The sequence below is a fragment of the Tachypleus tridentatus genome, chromosome 9, assembly GCF_004210375.1.
Source record: "Tachypleus tridentatus isolate NWPU-2018 chromosome 9, ASM421037v1, whole genome shotgun sequence".
Classification (NCBI taxonomy): Eukaryota; Metazoa; Arthropoda; class Merostomata; order Xiphosura; family Limulidae; genus Tachypleus; species Tachypleus tridentatus.
In genome coordinates, this window is record NC_134833.1 from 52,263,084 (window position 1) to 52,288,344 (window position 25,261).

The 25,261-nt window shown below is 33.8% G+C and overlaps 1 long non-coding RNA gene across 1 annotated transcript in view; it reads left to right on the forward strand.

The window, feature by feature from the left end:
* LOC143225254 (uncharacterized) overlaps nt 1-25,261 on the forward strand; it is a 135,092-nt gene that overhangs the window by 66,632 nt on the left and 43,199 nt on the right. Inside the window, exon 2 of the long non-coding RNA XR_013013750.1 lies at nt 5,633-5,718. This is a non-coding gene — a long non-coding RNA (uncharacterized LOC143225254). The remainder of the gene's footprint in view (nt 1-5,632; nt 5,719-25,261) is intronic.

Here is a 25,261-nt window from a genome sequence, read left to right on the forward strand (position 1 = left end):
ATTATAAAGTGAAAACGTTTGGGAACAACAGCAGTTTAGCCACGAAGTGGTAAGCCACACAAGCTCACAGAATGAGACCGCCGAGTGTAAAAATCGTCTGTCCACAGTTACAACAAGGCGTGCGACTCGTAATCTGAGGATCGCGAGTTCGCATCCCCGTCGCTCCAAACGTGCTCGCCCTTTCAGCCGTGAGGGCGTTATAATGTGGCGGTCAATCCCACTATTGGTTGGTAAAAGAGTAGCCCAAGAGTTGGCGGTGGGTGGTGATGACTGTCTGCCTTCCCTCTAGTCTTACACTGCTAAATTAGGGACGGCTAGCACAGATAGCCCTCGAGTAGCTTTGTGCGAAATTCCAAAAACAAACAAAAACAAACCCTTTTTGTTAGCTATATTTTTATGCGCCAGCAACACCAAGCGCGAGGCGCTCTTATACTTTATTATATTTTTTACACATGAGGATTTCTACTCGTCTACCCTCAAACTGAAATTCTTTTAAGTAATTGCAATAAATTAATATATCGTGAATGTGGTCAAATACAATAACAGAAGTGTCTGACTCAAATTTATTAAAACATGATGAAGGTATGAGCTAAAGGTTTGTGCTTGTAAAAAACCAAAAAACAAACTCGGAGACGTGCTGTTCTACGAGCCGCCTGTTAACGGTAAATAACATCTTAGTATTGAAAATTCTTGATAAGGAGAAACGCACTTGAAATAGGAATGTATCTCAGAACGGCTGATATGGGTATTAACACTTTTATTGATAAGGAGTGAACAACGTTTCGACCTTCCTAGGTCATCTTCAGGTTAAGAAAAATTATTCTGAAATATATTTCAAATAGATACTTACCTATCTGCAGAACATGTAACTAATACCTCACACCACTGCTGAACAGTTTATTGTCATGTCCCATTAAGAAGATGGACAGGCTAATGTACTTACAGAGGAATCAAAATGATGAGATTCTTTTTAAGAATAAAGCAAAAAAAGGGAAACTCATAACCTGAAGATGACCTAGAAAGGTCAAATCTTGTTCTCTCCTTATCAATAAAAGTGTTAATACTCATACCAGCCGTCTGAGATACATTTGAAAATTTTATCTTTAAATATTTTATTTTTAATACTTTTACATAGCTCAGTGACGATTGATTAAAGCTATAAATTCAATTCTTGTATTATGTTTTCTTTCTTCAGCAATACGTAGGAAAATGTTATACTATTCTTTCCGCCACCTGAGGTGAACGGAAGTTATGCTTTCATTCTGATGCATATTTGTCAGCATCATTTCTTAAAAACGGCTGAATGGATTTAAACTGAAGCTCATATTCATTTGGATTACGACACAACTTAGCATTTATTACTTATGGAGGATCAAGGCCACAGGAAGGTCACAAAAATCTGAAAATAATCCTTATGTGTTAACATGGAAACCAATTATTCATACATATTTGCTCTATAACTCATTAAAAATTATTGGATTTTGATTAAACTTGGTGGACATGTGTAGAATATTATTCCTTATGGCCTTGCAAGAAATATTACCTATCCGTTGATAAGAACAGACATAATGGCACATTTTTCTGTTTTTGGACAGTCTAATACGATTAACGCTGTGGGGGATGTATGCCCTCTAATGAGTACACGTCTGGTTGTTGCTAGTATTTTTTCATTATTACAAAATATATCGTATCTTTCGAAGAAGTAATAAAAACATTTTTTTAAGTGAACGAGTACAAAATGGTTACTAGTTCGGTCATTTGGACCGACCTCTTAGCTATAATTTATAATAGCCTGAAGTAATCAAGACATGTTTTGACTCAACTTTGTTTTCCTACTATGTTTCTAGGTTCTTAATTACAATACAATAACGCCTACCCTGATGTAACTATGACATTATGATAAAAATTGCACACCAATAGGTAAGAATATGAAACTTCCAACTGCATTAATATTAAAATCAGTTATACATTTTACACTGTGACAGTAAAGTTGAATATCGAAAGTCATGTAGGGATGGTCTACGTATAGCTGTACTCTTCTTATATTCTTGTTTGCATTTTTTGACACTTCATCTATACATAATTTTAAACTTGCAGAAGGTTTTTCTTACTTGTTTTTTGTGTAATAAATTTAGCATTATGAGTACGATTTTCTTCTCTTTCACTTCACATATAATATAAAGTTTAGCTTTTAAAAGGCACTGATTGTATAGTGTACAAACCATTTAGTATTCTACATCTTACAATCATCTAATGCTCATATAATATTGGTTGGTAATTCCTATATTTAGTTTTTAATGGAATGCCATATTTCTGTGGAACAGCCGAGTTGGAGGAGAAAGGATAACATCGTTTACACCAGAAGTAATTAAAAAAAAATACTATTAGCTATTACGATAAAACAATGAAATCACGTTCTGCACAGAAATACATAGGTGTATTTAGATTTAAACTGATGTTAGAGATAAAGTAGTTGTAGAATTATCTCAACTGAAACAAGAGAAGAAAGATGAACAACCTGTTGGGTTGGTCACTTTCTGGTTTTGTATCTTAGCAATGGTTTCTTCTCTTGTTTTGGGCTTATTGGGTAAAATAACAAATGAATGTGAGTGGTATCCATCTTTTAAAGTAAAACTCTTTGTCGCTGTTGAATTTTTAGCGTACGTATCTGTATTATGTCTATTAAGTATCTTAGTCATCTCTACATATAGTCTCTGAACTCTATGATTCTTAAAGGGATTGTAAGTTTAAGGGCGTGCCTTTTATTTTGAAGTTTTCGTCTTCAGATTAAAATGAAATAATTCTGTTCCAGTTCTGAAACCTCATCAAGAATTAGAAATTTAATCATTGAGATTTATGTTCTTTTAATTTCATAAAATCAAGGCTTAATATTTAATTAAGAGCTCTATCTGTTACGATATGAGAAATATTTCCCGCTAGAACTCGGTTAACTGATATAGCTGGTAATTAAGTGCATTTTCTTTTTGCCATCTCATTAACCAATTTATGAAGAAGTTATTTGTCAGTTATAAAGCAAAATCAATGGTACAAAAGCAAGAACAAGCTGGAACCTTCATCTGATAGAAAGCAAAAACTATATTTATTTAGTTAGCCGAAAGAATAATAATAATTATATAACAAAATAATGGACTTTTTCGCTTATATCTATTTTCATGTTTTATTATGAGCTCTCCTTAGGGTATAAGTTAAAATATACTATAATTAGTATGTTTAATTAGAGATGATAAGAATGATGTTATGAGGTATTTGAATGTTTCTTTGAGTTAGTATTAGAGCAAAAAACTCATACATCCACGTAGAAATATTAGGTTGTTAGAAAAATAATGGAGGATTTTTATGTCAAAATTTTAGTCATTTATAGGGATAAGAAACCTGCCTTTTTATTATTTCATACATGCTATTGAAAAACTAAAGCTTTTTTCTATTCATTAGTGATTTTATTCTTTTCTAAAACTTCATTTCAAATATTTCAGACCCTTACAATTAATGATGGAAAAATAAAGATGGACATCACTTTTTTTCAAACTTGGTCATAATACATTGCAAACAGCTCGCAATGTGAACCATGAATAGGACGAAGGAACCGTCTTAGAACGTACAGTACAGTGTTGGTTCCAAACGTTTCGTAATGGAGATATGAATCTTAAACGTAAGGAGTGCAGAGAACGTTATTCTGTTGTGGAAAATAACCAACTGAGAACGTTAGTGAAAAGAAACCCACACAAAACTGTTCGAGAAATGACAGAAGAAGTGGATGTTGACACTTCCACAAGTTCGGACCATCTCGAGCAAATTGGAAAAGTGGCAAAACTCCACATGAACTCAATGAAAATTAGAAAAATTGGCGTTTTGAACTGTGCTTTATACTGATTTTCTACAGCAGAAATGACCAATTTCTTGATTGAATTGTTACCTGTGATGAAAAGTGGATCCTTTACGATAACAGAAAGCGATCTGCGCAGTGTAAGAAGATTATGGTCACTGCATGGTGGTGTACGGCCTACATTACAGTTTTCTTAACCAGGGTCAGAATATCACTGCAGAGGTTTACTGTCAAGAACTGAAAGAAATATACAGAAAGTTACGTGAAAAAGGTCCAGCATTAGTCACTTGAAGAGCACCAATTTTGCTTAACGATAATACTCGGCTCACGTTGCTCAAATGACTCTTCAGAAGCCTAACGAACTGAACTATAAAACATTCTCTCATCCTCCTTACTCCTTAAACTTTATCAAGCATTTAGAAAATTTTTTACAGGACAAAAGATTCAACAACAGAGCAGCAACAGAGAATGGTTTTCACGAACATTTGAGTTCTAGGACTTGACAATTTTATCGTCATGTTTCTTGTTAGCAAAAGTCTGTAGATTCACCAGGTTTCTATTTCGATGAATAAAACTGCTTTTTAATATTTTTATTTCTTATTAGACTTGATATTTAATGTTTGCCATTACTTTTTAAGTGTGTGTGTGTGTATTTCATATAGCAAAGTCACATTGGGCTATCTGCTGAGGCCACCGAGGGGAATCAAACCCCTGATTTTAGCATTGTAAATCTATAAACTTACAGCTGTTATTTTTCGAAAAACTTAACACAAAGTTTCTCTTAGTGAGTATTAGAGTAAAAATCTCGTAGAGCCACGTAGAAATACAAAGTTTCTTTCCTTGAGTGTGTTACAGTAAGTAATATGTACGGCCCCATAAGGATACAACGTGCTAGAGAAATAGCTCGTACGGCCACATTGGACAATCTGCTATGTCCACCTCTTAGACCTGTTGCTGTCGTACCGGGGGACATCACATAGGGATACACATTAAAGTAAATAATTTTTATGGTCGGTATTTACGGAATATATTGTGCAAACCGAAATTTTATTTTTTTTAAGAACCCGTAAATCGGTTTGTTTTCTGAATTAGGTCTTTTTTCCTCATTCAGTCATTAATATTTCAGTGTTTGATAAAACCAAAAAAAACTATAGTATATATAGTTGAAATAGCGTAATGATTTTAGTCTCGTGGTTTTGTGGTGCTACACAAAAGCATTATTCGTATTTGTTTCTAAATCAATTTTCCTTTTCGAGTTTCTTATTAAATTTTTATGAAGTAATTTCGATTGTACTTAGTAGTTAATTTTATGGTACAAAAAAAAAGAGTTAAACAAAAACCAAAAACAGCAATGATTGTAGCTTTCATTAGCTCATATTGCATCTAAAGTACAATAGTTTCTTACTTGAAACCCACATGGAGTTACGAAAAGTAATACAACGAAATTTGTAGCTTTGTACCATACGTTTGAACTTGTAATCGAAATAAATAAGATACGATTGCGAGAAACGTTGTGAGAAAAACAGCAAACCTCTGGTTCGATGAACTAACACGAACTTGTGTTGATCTAGCAGTAGGTATGAGAGCTTGTAACACAGTCCTGCAGTGGGCACAGTAAAGGTAGCCCATTGTGACGCTTTGCCCCCATCCCTCCAAATTAAACAAATTGTAGCAAAACCAATTTTTATTTCTTAGCTCATGTAATGTTAAGGAGAAAAGTCTTTGTAAAATTAATAAAGAAAACGATATGCTATAATCGGTGTCAACTAGAGTTTTCTTCTTTCGTAGTACCAAGAAGACAAGCTGATACTTAGAGGTTGCCACTATGTTGCATAAGATAAGACAGTCGAAAGATTTCCGGGAATTCGTGAAACGTAAGTAATACCGGATATTAAGGCAAGAAGTTTTTAAAATGTATAACATATTGAAAACTAACACACGATACATTTTCTAAGCGCACGTACTTCAGTTCGTTGAATAAAATGGCTCTTCGTTTAACTTAAAACGTTATTACCATTGGCAACCAACACTTTAAGTAATAATAGTATGTGTGTGTTTGTTTCTTATATCAAAGCCACATCAGGCTACCTGCTGAGTCCACCGAGTAATAATATTAATGTCATTGTACTGTAAAACTTTTGAGCCGTAACCGTAAAGTCATAGTAAATAAGGGAACTATCGAGTATATTTACGTTTAAGAATGAAATTTAAGTAAAGTGCAAAATAAATACCTATCAAACAAGGAGAGGAAAATGCCCAAGTTCCGAAAATAAAATACAAAAAACACTGTCTGTTTTATTACTGAAGGATTACTTATAGTTTTAAATATACCATCTCAAAAAGTCGAAACTTTTCCATGCAGAAGAAATGATGCTATGTTAAGACTTTTTAACTTATTGTTCCAAAGTATGTTTTTAATCCCGTAGTTTAGAAACATTGTAAGAATGTCAAACTTTAAGTCTGGTGATAAGAAGCTTAGCTCAAGCAATGTTTTAGTATTCCTAAATATATATTAAACAAATTAAACATTAAAATTAAAATAATAATACATCGATTTTGAAAAAAAACAACACACACATTAAAATATGAAACCAATTTCTTTAACACAGTTGGATATGTAGTGCATTGTGAATGTGACTAGAGTTTGGATGTAATGCATTATAAATATGACCGAAATTTGGAAGTAATGTATTACGAATGTGACTGGAGTTTGGATGCAATGCATTCTATTTGCACGTGTTATTAATGTCAGTGGAATGTCTATAATCATGCATTATATACGTATGTAAATTTTGGACGTAATAAGTGGTGTTGTAGGATAAATGGAAAGCATGTCGAAAAGAGAGTCCTCATATTCACGATAAAATCGACACCAGTACCAATGAGAGGTGTTTTTTTTTCCCTTTCAACCCATCCGCTAACAATTCTTTTGAGTTTTTAGAAGAATGTCATTCGATGGAAGTATAAAAGCTGTAAATTGACTTAAGTTAGTCAAAAATAAGTGACTAACAACTCAGTAACTTCACTTCCAAAAATGTTTGCTGATATATTAATCCTGAATGGTAAGGATGAAAGTGAAAACATAAAATAAAACTTATATACATAAGATGTACAGTTGTAATAACTGTAATGTGCGTACCATTTAATTTCTAGCTACATCATTTGTAGTACAATTGTACAATACTCTTCCATAAACCATATTGTCTTCTGGATGGGAAGGAAAGAAGAGGTTATACGCAACATTGCTATTAAGAAACATTTTATTTCGAAGTGAGAAGAGGTTACACGCAACGTTGTTATCAAGTAACATATTATTTCGAAGAGACAAGATGTTATACGCAACGTTGTTATTACTTTAAATAACATTTTATTTCGAAGTGAGAAGAGGTTATATGTAATGTCGTTATTACTTTAAATAACATTTTCTTTCCATATTATGTATGTATATCAAAAGGAGTTTCACATTACTTAAAATCAAAGTTTCAAAGTTTGGTTTGAATTTCGCACAAAGCTATTCTAGGGCTATATGCGCTAGCTTGCACATCCACCGCCAACTCTTGGGATACTCTTTTACAACGGGTAGTTAGATTGACCGACACATAATAACGACTTCACAGCTTAAAGGACAAGCACGTTCGATGACGAAGATATAAACCCTCGACCGACCCTCAGGCTATGACAGGCCCAGAAAATAAAATAAACTTATTATAATAATGTGTTATACTTCAATAACTGCACACGAAAATGATTATAAACTTACCAACATCATAGGCATAGGTTCTCAAAACGAATGTTTAGATAAGTAGTTTTTTTGTGGGGGTGCAAAAGAGGAAAAGATGTGAAGCGGGAAATAAAAAGTAAATAATTACTCAGATGAAACGCAAACGGACCATGATTTCTCCAGATTAGAGAAGCAGTCTTGTTAGTTAGTATAGTTTACTGTTAATTCATAAAGAAGTTTACGTTTTTAGTAGAGATTTGGGAATGGAGGTTGTAGTGAAAAGTTTCAGTGACTGGTGGAAGGAATGTATCACATTGAACAACATTGACAATGTTGTGTCTCGACACCTAAAGCACATTGCGAAGATTGGAGAAATCTGGAGAAAAGTCGCACTTTCTTTCTGAAGTTTTTCCTTACTGAAACCGTAACTGACAAAACATACATGAAAATCTTCCTAACTGAAACCATAAATGTTATCACACACATTTAAGTTTACATTACTAAAACTGTAACTGTCATTACTCGCACAAAAATCATCCTCAGCAAAACCGCAACTGTCACCATACACCTGAAAATCATCTACACTGAAACAATAACTGTCATTACATAACTCAAAATCTTCCTTACTGAAACTGTATCTGTCATCACACACACGAAAGTTTTATTTAGTGAAATGGCTCGGCATGGCCAGGCGGTTACGACATTCGGCTCTTAATCTGAGGGTCGCGGATTCGAATACCCGTCACAACAAATATGTTCGCCCTTTCAGCCGTGGGGGCGTTATATAGTTCGATCAATCCCATTATTCGTTACTAAGAGTTGGCGGTGGACGGCAATGACTATCTGCCATCCCTCTCATCTTACACTGCTAAATTAGGGACGGCTAGCGCAGATAGCCCTCGTGTAGCTTTGCGCAAAATTCAAAACACAAACAAACAAATAAACTATTATCACACACATGAACGTCTTCCTTACGCAGTACTTCTTGCCATTCATTGAAACGGAATAGATTCAGTAAGGCAAAGTGAAATAAAACTTGTCGTTAGACGAACGGTCTGGCATGGCCTAGCGCGGTAAGGCGTGCGTTTCGTAATCTGAGGGTCGCGGGTTCGCGTCCGAGTCGCGCCAAACATGCTCGCCCTCCCAGCCGTGGGGGCGTTATAATGTGACGGTCAATCCCTCTATTCGTTGGTAAAAGAGTATCCCAAGATTTGGCGGTGGGTGTTGATGACTAGCTGCCTTCCCTCTTGTCTTACACTGCTAAATTAGGGACGGCTAGCACAGATAGCCCTGGAGTAGCTTTGTGCGAAATTCCAAAAACCAAACGTTAGACGAACAACTATCATCCACATAGTTCAAAGTCGTATCAATGCTAATCAAGAAGGTGTTGATTCTGAACCTCTCTTCTTCATAACTCATTCAATAGTCCATTGTTTTATGGAACCTTATCATAACTGATTCCAAGTCCTATGTTTTCCTCTGCAGAACTGAACTTCAAAAAATAGCAGATTCTTGAAGCCATGTCTTTCACAAAAAAAAAAGATAAGTTTTTTCACATTTGGGCACAGGATCCGAGATCAAACAAATGATGGCATTTTTAAAAGCATGTTACCGAAAGGTTTTTGGTGGCACCACGACAGAGTAGTTAACATTCGCTTGTGTTTAAGGACTTGAAATATGCCATGTTGATTTTTCACCTCTGCGAAAAGATCATTTATCTTATGAAATGTGGTGACGAACTTGTAAATATTCGCCAAGGATCCAAATATTCGTTACGCCCAACAAAGAATCATTATATATACCTACTTCATGTTTCGACTCAGTGCATGGTCGAATTTCCAAAAGTTGCTTTTTTCTTTTTGTCAATTTTCTTACACAAGGGAACTCTACTGACGTCAGTGCAGCACTATTATACGACTGACCGACTACACGCCATTGGTGAAATCTGCTAACAGTCAAAGCATCTTTCAGATTCTTTACAGATTCTCAGGAGACGAATCTTCCAAAAAACCATAGAGATTGTTGGATATAGAAGACTCTTAAATATAACCGTTATTATTTAATTTATTTTGTGACTTTATATTTAATTGTTGTTTAGTACAGCGGTATGTCTACGGATTTACAAGGCTAAAATTAGGAGTTCGATTCCCCTCGATGGGCTCAGCAGATAGCCCGTGTGGCTTTGCTTTAAGAAAACACACATGATTGTTTAATTTTCATGATAGGAGTGTTATGTATCAGTTAAATCATTGTATTCTGCTCCAATACTATTGTTGCCGCCACGTTACTCGAATCTTCGATTTATTTCTCGTTACATTAAGTGAGTATTGTTAAATTATAGAATTTCTCGCGTGATTTATAGAAACGTACGAGGCCTCAGTGAACAATTTCTAAATATAGGTGACTGAGTAAGCGCAAGTTAAGTAAAAGTTGAGTCAGAAAAAAATAATTAGAAAACGTGAAGTTAGCTGGCGTGTGAGTAATTAGCCAAAATGGGCGATATTTTGAAGTGAGTATAATAAAAATAATGTGTATTGTCAGAGGGTGTTCTAAGGTAATTTGACCAGTCTGTCTGGACTTTTACGAAAAGGAGACAATTATTTTAGGTTCAGAATACAACTAAATTATTCACTGATACTATTGTGACAAGAGTAAGGAAAAATAATTCGGTTTCTCAATTGGATTTTAAAATAACTAAACTAGTCTGTATGGACTTTTGATAAGAAAAAGTAATTACTAAAGTTTTAGATAAAATTGTGATATCTTATAGTGTAAAGAGGTTTTGTACATAAGTTTGTTTTGTTTTAAATATATTATTTTAAAACAAGTGGATTGTGTGCTTTTGTTTATTCTTGACGTTTATCGCCTACAAGTTACAGACACCTACCGCAGAAGAATCCTCAGCTAACTAATATTTAATATTCGACAAAGATCAGGTTTTACATAGTTGTTACAGTATATCCATGGTATTATTCTGAAATACCAGTGGTGTTATCAGTGATGGAATATGTTTTCTGCTGTGCTTATGTGGCTTTCGTTTAATGCATCTCATTAGCAATATTTGAACTAAGATTATATTGATATCCAGAACTCAATAAAGTAAGTCTCAAACCATAGTCATAATATGTAATCTTCAGATCTTTTGTCTTCTTGTCACCTATAATTCTCTAGAAATGTTCCCCCACAGGCTGTTATATTTACTAGTACAAATAACCTCTCTCCGGGCAGGTAAAACTGCTAGTTCCTCCGAAAAGTTATTGGACTCGCGGCCTTGTCTGCAATTGTCTGACAGCCATACAACAATGTACTCTTACTTGACATTCGACAATGTTTATCACTCATGAGAAAATAGATTTTATTGAAATTTCAATTTTAAAATGAGCTATCATCAGAGCATTACATCACAGAGAAGGTTTTGTTGAAGTATTTCTTTATAGGTGCAGTTATCGATGAAAGTGACTAGATTTTCTGTTGTAACACTCATGAGATTGTCACTAAAGAAAAACAATTTTTCAAATATTGTTTTGATTGCTTTATATTTTAATCTTATCCCTTTTTTGTAACTTATATTAGTTAAATTTGAAACATATTACTTTCGTCGAAACTTCAATTGTTTTATTTATTGCCCAACTATAAAAATACTGTCAAGTTATAAAAATATTACCCATTTGTGATTGGTGCGCGATTTTTCGAGATTCGAGTTTTGAGCGTATACATCATGAGCTCCATTATAATAAGCTAAAGCATTGCCTTGAATTTCAGAAAACAGTAATGATTCAAAGTACCGTCTTTAACATCTTCATACCAACGAAAAGGCAAACCTTGTTTAAATAGAATCAGAACAATGCCATTGTTGTGACGAATTTCTTTTTAGGTTGAAGCGTATATTCAGTATATAGTTTACAGGTTCCTGAATAGCATAATTAGTCACAGCAATGAAAGAATCCAGGAAGACATTGGACTGTTCGAGTTCTTCCAACAATTGTTCTCATTCTTCTAATACAAGATTCAGACAATCCATTTCGGTCCCTATATGCTTTGTTTGTATGGTATTCATTGAACCAAACTGTCATAGAAAACCTTGTGAGGATAACACTTTTGTTATTTTAAATTTGCTTATCTGCTGAAGCTTTAAAAATAAAATTGGAATCTCTCGGTACTGAAAGAGATGTATGGATGTTATAGCTTACTAAACTAATATTCCTCTGAACAGAACTTACGAACTCTGTATAACTATTATTTAAATACTATTTCTCGAATTACCAGATCATGTATATTCGAAGAATGTCAAAAAACGTCCAGGCATTTGCTGTATTTCAAAGATACACTACGTATATGTAATAACAACAAAACTAATAAAACAACAGTTTATAAACTTTAAACACTATATAACAACTTTACGTCAGCACTAGCTTCTTTGTTGTATCCAAAAAAATAGGGCCTACACAGAAGAAACTAGCGCCTAGCTGATTAGTTAGAATCAAACATTTTTGTTATATAACATGTAGAAAATCTTTAAAAGTCTACTTTTTCAATATTTATATATGCAAAGTAGTTTAAGTCTGTTTTCTCTATATTTTACTTTCATCTGCTGAAATGCAAAACTGTTCTTTGATGTGATAAATTTTAAATCTTCAATTATGTTGAAAATGTAAAAAATAAACATTTTTTGTGCTAACTTTTCTTTTGAACATTTCTAAAGAAACTGCGAAAACAAAGACAGGACAACAAACAGATAAAATAAATTGTAGCATATAAATACCACAGACATCGAGAAAGTATTTTTATGTCTTTTCAACTTCGCAGGTATCAAGAAAAATAATTTAATCAAATGAAAAGGGAATAAATAGCATTAGCTTTTCAAAGTCTGTTGTTTGTTTGATTGATATATTTCGAAAGAAGTTTGTTCTTGTGTAAATTCATGATTTTTCTTGGCTAGAGTATTACAAAAAATATAGGTTTTGAAAAGCACAGGTATCCCCTTCCTATCTTGTGACGAATATAAAAGAAAAACTTTGATCATTTGGTCAATTTTAGACTCCACACACATTATTTTCAATTTTAATGTCCTTTAATAGGTCAAATGATTTTTATTAGGCTAAACACTTGTTAAATAGGATTTTACACTTTGTTTGTTTGAAATTAAACAGAAAGATACACAATGGGCTATCTCTGCTTTGCCCACCAAGAGTATCGAATCCGGTTGCCATTCTAGCATTGTAAGATCACAAACCTACCGCTGTGCGATGGAGGAGTCAGGCTTTTAGGTTCTGAAGGTCACTGGACCGTCTGGTTGCTTTAAATTAGTAATTGTTTCAATGAATTATAATGTATTGTAAACTGTTGAAACTCACATTTTGACTTTTTTTTTCTTTTCCGTTACGTCCTCTGGCGGGGCATCGGTAAGACTTCAAAACTAAAATCAGGGGTTTGATTCCCCTGGGTAGACACAGTAGATAGCTCGATGTGGTTTTACCATAACGAAGAACACACTTTTTATAGGAATAGCCGTGATTGAAGTAGCTGGTACTACAACCAAAAACAATACTTGTACCATGACTGAAGGAGATGATGCTACAACTAGAAGCAAGATTTGTACCATGGTTGGAGCAGATGGTACTACAACCAGCAGAAGACTTGTACTATGGTTGAAGCAGATGGTAATACAACTAAGAAAAACTTGAACCATGGTTAAAGCAGCTGGTACTAAAAACTAGGAGCAAGATTTGTATCATGGTTGAAGGAGATAGTACTAAAACTAGGAACAAAACTCGTATTCCAGAAACTTGGCTTCTGAAAAGTTGATTGTTAACGTAAAAGCAATATCAGGATTTCAGTTAATAACAATTAATGATGCTTCATGTTAATACTTCTTTCATAATTGAGGTCCATTGCTCAAAGACAATCAGCGAGAGATTGTCAAAGCTATTGAATCTAAGAACAAATAGTTTTGGTAATTAGATAGTATGTTTACTAAAACTATAGAAAGTTGCCGTTCCATAGCAAATCTAGCAAAATTGATAACGAAAATGCTATTGAAATAATAGAACGTGACACATATGAAACAAATGCCAGTAATTTAAAGAACAAGCTAGTCCCAAAAATCCGCAACGAAAAAGCAAAAAGAACGCCTAGGAATTTTTATTTATGGGACACCAGATTTTCAGGAAGGAAAGCTTTTCGGAATGAGAGCTTCCTTGTGGGCTGCAGGTAATGATGCTCTTCTCTCTAACCAACAGGTCTAACTTATGAATAGGTATGCCTGAGCGTTTGTGTTTCTGATCTGCTCATTTCGTTTAAGATATAGAAGAAAAAAGAAAAGACAAAGATTAAAGTTTTGAATTTTTTAACTTAATTATGAAAGAGAAATTCCCGAATTCCGCACGAGACATTTACGTCATAATCGATCTTTCTTTATTTTATAACTTTCAGTGTTTCTGCTTCCGAAATAATGAGATAGAGTTTGGTGGATTAATGATCACTAGTACAGAGGAATTTTAAGCTTTTGTACGGAAAAAGAAAGAAGAACCATCAAGGGACAAGATGCTTCGTGAAAACAAATTTCCGGTCTTTATTTTTATTGTAAAGATAAAGACTGAAATGTGGCTTACTATTCAGATCCGTATGCAAAATATGTAAAACAAAACTGGTATAAAGATATCATTTAGTGTGTGTTTTTCTTATAGCAAAGCCACATCAGGCTATCTGCCGAGTCCACCCAGGGAAACCGAACCACTGATTTTGGCGTTGTAAATCCGTAGACTTACCTCTGTACCAGCTGGGGACTACCGAATAGTATAATCCTCTTTACACAACGTTTTCTACCAGCTCTCTAATGCCAACACTTTAAATTGTGAGTTTTCCCTTATCGTGAATAAATATCTTCAACTGTGGCAAAAATTATCTTCTACTTTTGAGTTAATATAAATATAATCTGAAATTAATATTCGAGTAAAAAACATTGGGTTCGAGGGAATATAAGCCTAATGTTGAGTAATTAATTAAGCTTATTAACTACCACTATTTATTACATTATTAAATGGGAGATATATATTAAAATATATCGAAAACGCTTGAAATTCGAACATATATTTCAAGAAATTAGGGACAGTTAAAGAAAGAGTCTCATCTACGAGCCAGAACATGAAACTGAACAAAATGGATTTGTTTATTAGTTTCCACAAAACATTGTATTCCCGAAAGATCAACAAAATTATTATCAAATACACCTTTGTATTTATGGTTTAGTGTGATGAAAACATTGGTGGTGGTTGTGTACAGCTCAGTGGTTAGAGTACATGAGTTATACGGTCACAGAGCTTGAGTGTGCGAGTTACACGGTCGGGTTTTCGGTTGTGAGACTTGGGAAAGATAAATGGATACAGTACTTCTTTGTCCCTCCATGACCGTTGGATTTATATACTTGTGTCTTTGTTAAACAGAGCCATCAGTTTAGCTTGTTTGTTCCTCAATAACTAATGACATCAATGTTTAGGAAGGACTGATTTACAAACATGTAGCTACAGCATGTACATCACGTGTTCCCCTCACACAAGTGGTACTTTTATGGCCATGTACATGAATGAGAAACTGCGAACAGTATTGGCAAATATTGGTTTGCATACTACTGGTTGGCTGTTGCTGAAAATAATTTTGATTTAACAGTGCGAGGAACTTATTTTTATTTGCTATGTATGATAAAGTTTTGTAAACTACTTAGCTGATATATTTTTGTCTGATTTTTTCTTAGTGAGTTTCGAATCAAATCATTCAAGGTTCACGATGCTATTGAGTATTCTGCGCATTTATAGCTGTAGGTACTTTTTAAAAAAACAATTTATATTATTAGGTTAAAGCCAGAAATAGCATTTGTGGTGGCAAGTACTAAGGCGTATTGCTTCTCTTTGGTAAACTGTTTAAAATTAAAACGGCTATAGCTGAACCTAGAATTCTCGGATCTGGACATTTAACTATCGTGGTCAGTGTAAAAATATCAATATCAGCCAGGGAAATTCGATAAAAAAGCGGTTGGTTGACGTAGTTGGTATAGATCCAATGTCCACCTGATATATGTTATATCGGATATTATATCGAAATAGCGTGAAAAACTGAATTTTCACTAAAATATTTAGGATAAGTTTCTGCTACTGAAAGTTATAACTTAAGTTATCTATAGAGGAAAGAAAAATATAACTACTCCTTTCTTAAAAACGGATTTAAAACTTAGTGTAGGTCAGAAGTAAACAGTCAGGTAACGATGAACTCTAAAAACGTCACATCTTACGAAGTTCTTGTAGGAAAACTTATCACAGACAAACAAAAATTTTAAATACCAGATTTTTGAATGGAATATGTCTATGATTATTTAAATATTGAAAGATTAATTAATAAAGCACGTAATGAAAAACGCAAATTAACTTTTCTTTTAAATTTAAATATTTTTAGTTCTTCAATCTGAGTTTTTAACCAAGTCTGGTAAGAGCAATGACTGAAGTTCTTTTTTACAATAATTCATATTAAAAAAGAGCTTTCGTCCCAGATCTGGACTAAGTCGATACTTAGTTTATTTGAGATGTGAAGGTACCGAATACTGCGAAAACAATGAAGGAAAGTCTTATATAGTAAGAATGCCTTATGTTTGTCACATCAATTTTTGTAACATTTGTTAATTTTATGTAATCAGTAAATTTAAGGTGAGCTCACAATACCCGAAATAACTTATACCATTGGTCATTTAGTCTAGGTCACTCGGAAGTGTCCAAGGCTAATTACATCTGTGTGGTGTTACTGCATCACCGACCCAGCGATGAGGTCGCCACATCCTTACGCTCAGGCGTAGATCGTAGATCAACATCGAAAGATACTTAGCGTCGTTTGATTGGTGTGATGCCCACCACGGATATCAAATTTTTTTTTTTTAGAGTCTTGGAGACTAACCAATGAGCCGCCGTGGACATAAAACAGATGATTAAAATCTATATTTTAATTTATAGCAACAAAAGCAGATCAGGATTTAAAAGAACTGCTATTTGTAAATGTAGGTAGTGTCTCCTCCGAAGTCTTTTTTTTGTTGTTTAAATTTCGGAAAGCTATATGCACTAGCCATCTCTGATTTAGCAGTATAAGACTACAGGAAAGGCAATTAATCATCGCTACCTGTTGTCAACTATTGGACTACTCTTTTACCAATGAATAGAGGGATTGACCGAACATTATAATGGCCTCACGGTTGAAAGGATGAACATGTTTGGCTTGCGAGTCGAATGCCTTAGCCACCACGCCGTTTGAAATTAAGTACAAAGCTATGCAATTGGCTATCTGTAATCTGGCCACCACGGGTTTCAAAACACAGTTTCTAGCATTCTAATTCCGCAGACATACCGATGTGACAATGGGTGGCCCCGATGGTTGAGCGCTTGGTCCAAGGGTTTTTCACGCTAAAATCGCGTTTCGATACCCGTAGTGAGTATTCAACAAATAGCCCATTGTTTTGCTTTGTGTGAGTGAATCTACATAAACCAGCTGGATTACAGATATTAGTTTTATAATATGAGGAAAGTAAAGGTAAGAGCATTAACCAAACCTTTAGAGGAAACGTAAATGCATTAAGTTATTAAAATATCACTAACAACCAATCACATATGAGTAGAGAAACTGAATATATAAAATTAAACCCATTGAGGTCTATTTCCTGTTATTTGTACTAACGCTTAATAAACTGGTTTCGAGAAAATATTTAAACACCTTTAGGGGACAATACAATTCATGATTAGGATAAAGAAAACGCATAACGAGTTCCCGCGTTTTTGAAAGCTACAAAATGACTCGTAAAATTGTTGAAATTATTGAGAACAAAAACATTGTGTGTAAGTTAATACGTTATAAGACTTTAGTTAATCAGTATAAAATAAATTGAATGTATAAAGTTTGTGTTCAAGCAATATTATCTGTATTCGAAATCACCATTATGGTGAATTGTTCACTGAGTTTGTTGGTCATACACGAGCCTGTTTATTAGACGTAAATTCTCTTTATAAGTAAAAAAGACTCGGGGGAAAGTTACCTATTTAGAGACAAATAGTAAAAATACTTTTATAACTTCTTTGAAAACATACTAAATCAACACTTGTCTTTTTAATGAAAGAAACAGAAAAATAGTAAGATTATTTGCGTTAATGTATTATCAGAATCGGTTTGTGAGGGAAGTGCTGGAACACTCAAAAGTTGTAATATTTATATAAATATAATAGATCTGATGGTTCACTTAGGCTGCCCCTTCAATACACTAAACCATAAAATAAAAGTAAAACACTCAAAGCCATCCCTTATCATTAAGACATTCACCAAGCATTTCCTTAAACATACTTAAAGTAACCTCACATACTCGAAGTCAATCATTTCGAAACGCCAACCACCCTATTACAAAAAATAAAGCTGTCTTAGCTAAAGACGACTCATTTACTAAAATTTATATTTGCGTCCTCTAGTCTTACAATTCTATCTATTAAGTTCTATTTAGCTTAAGAACAACAATAATGATTACGAAATATTTACTGCAGATTTCTAAATAAAAGTTGTTTAAGAAGCGCAAATTAACGACCCAGGTGAACAAACAACGTACTTTGATGATCGTGATGACGAAAATTCAGAAAACAAATATAACTTTATGAAATGCAAAAACATTCAATAACTTCATTAATTAAATTATCTTGCCTTTATATCGCTGGTTGTCAAAGTAAAAAAAGAAACGTCCACCCATTAAAACTAATATTTTATGTTTCGGTAATGTTGCTTGAAGTCCAAGTTTGACCTATTTCGCGTCAATAGAATTATATGAAGTATAGTTTTTGTCTAGTGCACTCCGGTGAGATTTCCATAAGTCCAGTTTTTGGCTACTTTGTTTCAGTATTCCTGATGTATTGCGATTCAATAAAGTTGTATGTCCGAAGAGGTTTTTATAATATGTTTCTTTTCAGTAAAGTTGTTTCGTGCAAAGATATTTGCTAGCATACCTAATTTTGAAATGACTGGGTGTGATAAAGAAGGCAGCTAGTCAATAGCATCCATCACCAGTTCTAAGTTCATCCTTGTTAAACGACTAATATGATTTAACAGTCGCTTTTATAATACACCAACCGCCTGAATTTCTAAAAGATGATTTTATACATACATAGATATAGCGGTAAATTATTCACTGTACAAATAATGCTGTAACTGTTTGTTACAAGATGTGGCGGTAAAGAAAGATTCTATTTTATAAATTTGTACCTTTTATTATTAGATAAGTGAACATAAGGTTTTGTTTGTGAGTTACAAAGATAAAATAACACACAGTCCTGTAATTTAGCAAGTCTCTTTCTAAAATATTCGATTGTTGTTGTTGTTTTGAATTAAGCACAAAGCTACACAATGAGCTATCTGTGCTCTGCCCACCACGGGTATCGAAACCCGGATTTTAGCATTGTAAGTTCGCAGACATATCGTTGAGCCACTGGGAGCCCTAAAATATTCGAATTTATATTTGTTTGCTTTTAATTTTACACAAAGTTACTCGAGAGCTGTGTTTGTTAGTGTTGACTAATTTGAAGTGTTAGACTTTAGGGAAGACACTTAGTAAACACCACCCGCAGTCAGTTCTTGCACTAACTCTTTACCAACGAATTGTGGAATTCACCATCACATTATGACGCTCACACAGTTGAAAGGGTGATTACGCCTTGGGACAAAATTCGAACCTGTGACTAGCATAAATATGTTTTACAACCAGAATTGAAGAGAAAAAAGGTTGTGATCCAGGATCATACACTCCACAGAATGACAACTCCCATCAATATGAGCACCACTCCATTGTTCCTGTTTGAAATTCCAGCTCTTTTATGATTCACACCATTTAAATTTTGGCTTTTGCTAGGGTTAGAATAAGCGAATAAGCCTGAACTAGAGAATTGTTTCACAATTGTTTAAAACAGTTTTCGTAACGAATACCAAGAACCAGTTTGTAAAAGCTGTGGAATATGTCTCAAGAAACTAATTGTTGTTAGGTAGATAACAATATGATAATTCAGTGTTATAAATAAGCTTTTAACTTTTTATATATACGTATAAATTGTCAGTGTTAAAAAAAGAGTTCAAAGTTTAGACTATCAGTCAGTCTCTCACAAGACCCACATATTTTTCATGTGCATAAATAAACATGCCTGTGTGTTAAAGACCACTCTTAACTATGACAGTAAGAAAATTTGATTATATTATTATGCAATAAAACGATGTCTTCCGGTGGGTCAGTGGTAAATATACGGACACTGAAATACAGGATTCAATTCCCCGCGGTGAACATAGCAGATACCCAAAATTGACTTTCTTCTGAAATAAAATGGTGATCTGTAGCCAATGAAAATCGTAGGAAAATATTCCGATAAATCAACTTAAAACATGGACATTTAACAGTGAAATTTACTTTAGCATGTGAGTTGTCTCAAAATATCCTAAAATACTGATTATTATTATCGAAGCTCAATATTGTGAAGGTCTATGATTACTTTAATTAGTATAATAGATCTGCAGTGTCTAAGTGTCAAAGTTATTAAGCTAGTTTTTCAGGTGGCAAACTATTTAAGTGAAGTTTGATTATTTTACGTCATTTTCTAAGTTTATCTAATGAGTGATATGATAATAGTGTTTTATTTGGTTCTTCATATTGAAAAACAAAAACTAAGCTTTATAGATTTACTAATATACTCGTTAGCATGGCAAGGTCGGAAACGTTAATAATAATAAGTAATGGTAAGACTCGTAGCGTACTTAAATACTAAATGATATCACAAATGTTACGACGACACTCGTTGACTTCAGGTGAATGTTGGTTGCGTCTTAGGGATAAAGAGTTCATTTACTGCTGCCATTAGTGGCCTTCTAGCTATATACTATCCCATTGATTTCTCATATTTTGTTTTTCCACATAAACGTTGATGAAAATCTTCATCGTTGGCTTTTTCGTCTTACTTATGCAGAGGATGTCGACATACTGCCAGTAGACGTGAACTGCTTTGATGTAGGTGCTTCTTTTAGAAGTTTGTTAACTTCATGAGATATTCAAAATAAAAAGGGCAGTGGCTTAATGATAGAATGTATGGTGTATACACTGCACGGCCATAGTAATAATTTTGTTTCCAAATCCTGTTAGTACTCTGAAGGTTTACTAAGGCTCATTATATGAAAGAGGGCCTTGATAGGGTAGATGAGATATATCCCATGACCAGGTTTAAATAGGTTTTTTTATATCATACCAATCTTATCTAGCTGTATCAGCTATGTTGATAATTGATAATACATAATTCAGAATGCGGTGGATAAAACTGTTGTAGTGAACACACATTTGAAGTTCTTTAGCAAATGAATTGCTTTGATTCCTTTGATGGTTCTGGGCATTACGATTTTCATGTAGTGGGTGAAGTTCAGTGGTCTTTCAAGGGTTATCTCCCGATACCTCATTGTTTCATCCTTAAACATAGCACTGCCTCTAGAGGATACTAATGATTTGTTCTCATCAGCATATCTGTTGTTCAATGTTTAAGAATATGGTTTTGGCTTTGGAAGGAATTAAGGCCATTCCTGTGTAAGTGCACTATATCCTCATACCGATAAGGGATGGTTGCATCCTGCTTTCGATTTCAGCTTTGCCAAAGCTTTTGCTGTACACCAGAGTGCCCTCAGCTAAATATCAGGTTGGAGTGCCAGGGAAGGTTAGGAAAAAGGTGTATATTTTGAAGACGTCTAGTAAAAGCGGTGATCCTCTGGAAGAGCAGTACTGATGGTGAGCCAATCTGAAGTCAGCTGACATAGTGCTCGTTGCATTTCTTGGTGGTTACTGAAGCTAAAGTGCATCTTACACATTATACTGATGACTCTTTGAGCATTTTGCCAGAAAAAAGAGAGAAAAAGAGCCAGTTAGAAGCTATTGAAAGTTTTTCCAATATCTAAAACTACTGTGAAAATTTTCTGACCAGCTTTAAATGCTTCTTGTGTATAACCGGAAAATTGAGTAGCGTTGATCCAGGTTTATCTTCTTCTATTAATTGCAACATTTTAATTAATTTTTAACTGTAATATTGGTTCATTCAGATAGAAAATCCTTTGAACTTAGCCTTCTTATAAATTTTGTCACTGATTTTCATAGGACGACTATTCAGTGAGCTATAGACGAGAGTGATCCTTCATGGACTTTGGTAAGTGTTTTATAAAGTATAAATCCATATCTTGCCAGTGTTATCTGTTGTCAGGGTATTTTGGTATAATGGTACTAACTTCAATAAGCTGACTTCTGTAAATTGCTTAAAGGTCTTGCACAAACTGGACTAAGTGTTTCATTTTTAAACCTACTTGTGGCGCTGTACATCTCGTTGAAGCTTTCATACCTCAAGGCATTTGTTGCTTTTATAGGGATTGATTTGGCTCGACTCTATCCTGCATGTCACAATCGTAATGTTGGTTAAGGTATTTGTGCATGAGGAACATACCTTGGCTACAAACAGAGATATCATATCATACGTTTTTGTGCTATTTATGAGCTGGTAGAATTGCCAGATTGAAGTGTGTGTGAGAGAGGTTCCACTTGCTGACAGTTCGTAAAATTTCACATCGCGTGCTTTGGAAGCTGATTTCCTCTGTAAAGCAAAAGTTCTATTCCACAAAATCTAGAAACCTTAACTTCATTGTATGATTTTATAGATTGTTTCGTACTATTTTGTTTTTTGGTCTTTACGTGCACCTTACATGTGAAATTATCAACCCTGATATGCAACAACGAGATGATACTCTGTTTAAAGTTATGCAAAACAATATAGTTTTATTTCACTATTATTGTTATAGTTGATATTCTAAATAATTAAAAGAGGGGTTTATATTTTATTCCATATATTGTTATGGATTACAGCAATTAATATGAATGAATATACTAAAAATTTGATATGAGAATGTGAATAACAGCGATACATTTCATGTTTGATAAAAACCAAAGTGCTAATCTTACCTTAGACTCTTTTGTCTCTCCAGACATACGTCTAGTGTTGTAAAAACTAGAAAATAAAAAGATTAATCTTCGAGTTTCACCAATTTATCTTATTGAATTAAAAGCCTAAGTAACTGAAATGTGAATATTACGCATTACTCACTAACTTACCCAACAGTGAAAATACATGATGCGCTCAAGATTAGTTGGAAAATATTATCTATACTCTAAACACTTCTCTTAGCACGACATAGCAGTTCTGAGTTTTTTTAAGTCCAAATTTTAAATCATACCTCTGTCATTTCTTGACCGAATTAAGATATAATTACAGTTTTGGACGCACGATGCCAAGGCCTTTAGACTGTTATACTTGACCACGTTCAATTTCTCTTAGAGCAATTTACTCTAATCCTGTCTACAAGAATTTTAATTTAAGAGTAGACTGGTAGATATCGCGATGAATCAGGTATACGTGTATCCTACGCTTTGTATTGCTGGTGCATGAAAATATAGCTACTAAAGAGAAACAAAATGTCTCAGGGAGACAATGACATTCTTTCTTATGAGAAAGAAGCCTATCGACTTCCATGGATCCTGCTCTGGGTCGATTGACCAGGTTTCTGTCAGGTGCATGATATTCCAGTGATTAAGTGAAGACTGAATAATGGTCCTGAGCTTCAGCACTGATAGAACTGGGTTTTAGATCAAAACATTGTTTTCTGCTTTATTCGTAAAAGTGTTAATACCCATATCAGACACCCTGTTATACATATTTTTACCACAGTTATTTTTCAATCATAAATGAGATTAGTGTTTAATATCGGTCGTCAAGATTTTTTTTAAGATTATAAAATAATTTTAAGGTGTTCTCAGTGAGAAATCCATATATAGTATAGTTCATTAACAATGACAACTTCTTTTTGAGATAGACTAAAAAAAAACCAGTAACACAGCGGTGAGTCTGCCAGCTTAAAACTTAGAATCCGGGTTTCTATACCTGTGGTGGGAAGAGCACAAATAGACCATTGTTTGCTGGAAATTCAAAACAAACAAACAGACCATTGTTTTGCTTTGTGTTTTATTCCAAACAAACATAAACTAAAAAGTGTATTCCTATAGGAATACAATACGTATAATAAAGAAAAGAAAACAATGGAATTGAAGTGATATTTTTATACCACACTTTCACGTATTTGTATCTTACTTAGTATTATGTCATTTGAGAACTCATAATAGTTCTATTTATGTCAAATTCTTACTCATTATCTGTTTTTGCATCCTTCTCAGTGTTTACATTAGAGTGTATGTATGTTTTGTTATAACAAAGCCACATAAGGTTATCTGCTGAGTCCACCGAGGGGAACCGAACCCCAAATTTTAGAGTTTTATATTAGAGTCAACATTATTTTTGTTTGTGTTTGTCTGTTAGTTACACTCAGTGCAGGCCTTCTTCAGTGCTTCATTTGTGCATTTTTGTGAGTTCCTCTTAGTGACACAGTAATATAAGCCAGGGTCACAATTTACTGTGTTTTTTAGTATCCGCCTAACAGTACTATTTACAGAACACTGAAAAAAATACTGTTCTACGCGCTGTTCCATTTGGTGTTTAATGTAAAACAAATGAAGATTGATCAAAAGAAACTTTGCTCCATTAGAAGAAAGCAACTTAGTTGTCACATTCTTACACCAGATCAACATAAACTGAAGACACTGAAAGTAAAACACCATTATTGCGTAGATTTCGTGACAAAACGCTATTGCAGCGCATCGTTTTGTGCTAACACTAGCGAGGCAAAAAAAGAAGCCTCATGATACATCTGTGTAAATAATGCATGAATTATTGAACATAATACTTGATCGATGTTTAGAATGTTAATTTAATTCTACTTGGTAATATTTCTGTTTACATGCAATGAAAGAAAGCTCAATTGATTATAGTTTCAAAACTATAATCACATTGAATGTGAAAGTATATTTTCCCAAGGCTTAAAACTCTCCTTAGTGTATGTGTACAACTACTTTCATTCGAAAATTACAAGACGATATTCCTTAAAGCTTGTCCATGTAAAGAAGCATCGTACAATTAGCTGATAGACGATTTTTCATTAAAATTTGTACTATGATCAAAGCTTTCTTATCACTTACTTCAAAGACAGTCTTATTAATTAACTGAAAACCATAATACAATTAAAATCGCCAACGTACAGGGAAGCTAACTTCAGATCTGCTACAAATAAAGTATCAGGAATTAATTATTTAAATTATAAGTATTTAATATTTCCTGTTAATGTATACGGTTTAGTGTGACCTGATGATGAGTGCGCTCGAATCGCAGTCTGTGGGTTACAGATTATAAGTCTTCCAGATGAAAGAATCATAATGTGACAGTCAATCCAACTTTACACCATAAAATCTTGAGTTGGCAGTTGGTAGTATTAATTAGATTCCTTCTCTCTAATCTGCCCTCCTTAAATTATAGACACTCTCTAGTAGCTTTACGCCAAAGAAAAGAGCAATCAAACAAATATATAGGTTTATGACGTAAATGAATCGACTGATTAATATTTATATTCGTTTTTCAGTGCAAATGGAGTACTAGGTTTACTTTATATTCTGATGTTTTTCATAATTGACAAAATGACAAATTGCTTTATGGTAAGAAAAACAAAACTTACCTTCATTGTTAATC